Raw genomic sequence first — 4,028 nt, 5'->3', positions numbered from 1 at the left:
TACATTACATTCCTATACCATTACTTTTTAAGATTGAACCTTAACAACTTGAGAATGAATCTCTCCCACAGAAAGAATTAACTACTAGCTAAGATGACCCAATCAATTTAGATAACTTCAGGCAGTACCATAGCATGGGTTCAAAAGGAGGTTAGAAAATTATCAAAATAGTAATTAAATGTCAGAATTTCATATCACTTCAGATCACCAGTCACCAAACTAAAGGTTAAACTGATGACCCTAACACAATTAGATGTTCTTATCTGTCTCAAATTTGAAATAAGCTAATAGGTAAAATGTAATTACCTCACCCCTGTTTCAAATACTCACTGTCTTCAGTTCTACACAGAATAACATTTGACTAACCAAAAGTGGAACACAAGGGAAGTGGAATAAAATTGCTACTTCCTACTTCAGCCAATGAAGTTAGAAGACTTTTCTTATTCGAGTCTCACATTATCCAGAAAGAATGAAGGATTCACACTTTCCTCAATAAACACCTTGATTTTATAAGTTCTTCAATAAGTATTGAAGAATTCTTATTTCCTAAATAAACAATTTTGAAAAACCGTCAATAGCATGTGCTTTGTTCTCTTCTGGTATTCTTTTTCCATCTTGATTAACAAAGGTACATCTTTCTATTTATACTTTCTTACAGACTTCTGCATCCTTACTTTGAGATTTGCTTCACATTATGAGAAAGTATTTTAGGAAAGATCTTCACAACCTTAAACAAATACATAGGTGGCTTTTTCAGTCCAATGACAAGAGAAACTTCTGTAGAAAGACAAAAGATTACCAAAGAATTATTATTAGGCACTTATGAATATACATTTCTTATGGTAGCTATTGATTTTACAGATCACAATATTCAGTCCTTTGTCCGACAGCAAGATAATCAAATTTTTGTTGTTATTAATTTTGTTTGTTTTTTGTTTTGTTTTGTTTTGTTTTCAGTATCTTGAATTATTTAAAAACTCCAGTATGATGCTTTATGGGACTCTATGGTACTAATAATTTTTACTGAAATTATAATTCTGATTTTATTGAAACAAATGGTACTGAACTCTATTTTGCCCAATTTTATAATATATCATACAACAGAACTCAAAACTACTCATTGTACAATTACTACAACTATAACTAGTGATGTTTGAAATAAAAATAAGACCTCAAAAAATCTCTAAACTTAGTTCTAAATGTATTTTTAATATAATATATTGTATCTCATGGAATTAAATAAAAGCATGCCTTATTCGGTATTAACCGAACACAGGAAATTGTCATTTTGCTTCATGTTATACATAACACTGACTTTAAAAGAAATATTTGTAATATGTATATAGTAAGCTACCATCTGTCATTTATATCTGCTGAGTTTAGAACCAAATGCCTGTATTTACTAGGGTTCATGAAGTCAGGAGCATCAGTGATATTCTTTAGTGGTAAGGCTTGCCTTTTTTTAATTACCTCTTTCTATTCTCTTTAAAAATTTCAGGTTTTTTTTTGTCTTTTGATTTGTACAATAATATTATCTCAATTTTTCCTTTTTTACTTTTAATATGCTTTAAAGACACAAGTGAATGTCATATGATCTCTGTATGGGTGACTTAATTAACAGAAAGACTTACAAAACACTCCCCAAATGTTTGCTTCTTGTCTTCACAACATCTTCTAGTTCCCAATAGCATGGATTTTTATAATATATTCCTGCGCTCAAGCAACTTTCTAGATACACTAGATTTCAAATGTGTGAATAACATCTTACATTTAATGCACAGTATGTTATAATCTAGTTTATAATATTTGATAAATATATGAAATAAGCTAGGTGTAGCTTTTCAGTGTTTTCTTTATATTTTATGCATATGGCTGTTTATCTCTATACATAATTGTGCACTGCATTAATGTGTGCATATTCCCCAAGGTAACCAGGTTATTACATAAGACTCTCAGGAAATGAAGGTACAAATGGTTATGAGTCTCTAATGACTGTGTGTTTCAAACTTGGGTTCCCACTAAAAGCAGTAAGTGCTATAAAGTGCTAAGGACTCGCTTTATTCCTCTTACCTCTTTACAGTTATCACCATGTAACACAAAGACCAATGAAAGAAAATATTATAAACAATTGAAACACTGGGTAATGTTAGCCAAGACTTGTGAGCAGATTATATTGCCATGCACATGCATGTCAAATCTCAAGTTGTATGGAAGGTTCAACACATATTTGTAGTATACTAACCTTGTTATTTTTTTTTTTCATGGGGAAAGTATATTATTTTCTACTAAGGTTAGCAATAAACAAACTGCATTTTATCTGCATGATTTTCTAGAGGTATCTGGAGACTGATTATATATGACAAGCAAAGGTTTTTTATCACAAGCCCCACATTAAGCAAAGAAAGTCTATTGAATGGTTCTTGGTGTATAGGGTGTCAGTTTCTTCAGTCACCGATGCTTTACACTTATTCTAGTAAATAACCCTTCACCAATGTTCAGGAAAGAAGCATTTGTAAAACTTTGTGTGCTCTACACAAAGAGGCAGAGAAATATTGAAAGAAAGGGTAGCAGCGGGAGAGAGAAAAGTGAGAGAAGGGAATTTGGTATGTTAATTAATACCAGTCATGATATAAATATATGAAATTGTCAAACATTTAAAGTTGGAAATTAATTACATAATAGGGAAACATGTAAATTGGGTGGAAATAAGATAAGTGAAAATAAAATTGCTGAATTAATTCAAATCAGGTACTATGTTAGTATTAATAAGCTTTCCATAGTGATAAACAGATACTTTGAGTTCATTATTTATCAGTTGACAATGGTTTTTCTTCAAGCTTTGTATTTTTCTCTGAATTAAAACCTCAAAATCCAGTGCAAAATATGCACCAGGCAAAAGTTTTCTCTTGTCATTTGTGAAATCTGAAGTGGAAATTTCTGGTTGATTAAGAACTCAGTTGTGAACACCCAGGATCAGAGGTGAGGAGGAACCAACATCTGTCCCAACACCAGGGGTAACTTTGACCAGCGGGACTGGACACAGAGGAACTTTGCCAGCCCAGTGACTCAGGTACCTTCAGGTCTATCTGGGTCGGTGTCCAGAGCACACCTTGGGCACAAGCTCTGCAGCCAGTCCCACAACACCCAGAGGAAGCTCCACTACCAGGTGCTTGGACACACCCAGGACCAGAGGTAGGGAGGAACCAACATCTGTCCCAACACTGGGAGTAACTGGGACCAGCAGAACCGGGCACAGAGGAACTGTGCCAGCCCAGTGATTCAGGTTGCTTCAGGTCTGTCTGGGCTGGTGTCCAGAGCAGACCTTGGGCCCAGGCTCCACAGCCAGTCCCACAACAAACAGAGAAAGCCCCACTCACAGATGATCTAACAAGCCCAGGATCACAAGATCCCAGAATCACAGGATCACAGAGACAGCTTGACTCTAAGGAATTCTGACACAACCAGGATCACAAGAAGGACAGGCTCCAATCAGATTTAGCAAGGGCAGGTAGCACTAGAGTTAAACAGATGGTGGGGAGCAGGGGGGCAAGTGTAAGAAAATAAAAAACACACACTAAGGTCACTTGCCATCATCAGAACCCAATTCTCCCACCATAGAAAGTCCTGGACACACCATCACATTGGAAACACAAGATTCAGATCGAAAATCACTTATCATGATAATGATATAGGACTTTAAGAAAGACATAAATAGCACCCTCAAAGAAATACATGAGAACACAGGAAAAGAGCCAGAGGCTCTTAAAGAGGAAACACAAAAATCCCTTAAAGAACTAAAGGAAAACACAATCAAACAGGTGAAGGAAATGAGCAAAAACATCCAGAATCTAAAAATGGAAATAGAAACAATAAAGAAATCAGAAAGAGAGACAACCCTGGAGATATAAAACCTAGGAAAGAAATCAGGAGCCATAGGTACAAGAATCACCAACAGAATGAAAGAGATAGAAGAGAGAATCTCAGGGGCAGAAAACACCTTAGAAAACATTGACACAACAGTCAAAGAA

This window comes from Mastomys coucha, unplaced genomic scaffold (genome assembly GCF_008632895.1).
Source record: "Mastomys coucha isolate ucsf_1 unplaced genomic scaffold, UCSF_Mcou_1 pScaffold20, whole genome shotgun sequence".
Classification (NCBI taxonomy): Eukaryota; Metazoa; Chordata; class Mammalia; order Rodentia; family Muridae; genus Mastomys; species Mastomys coucha.
This window is presented reverse-complemented; position numbering follows the sequence as displayed.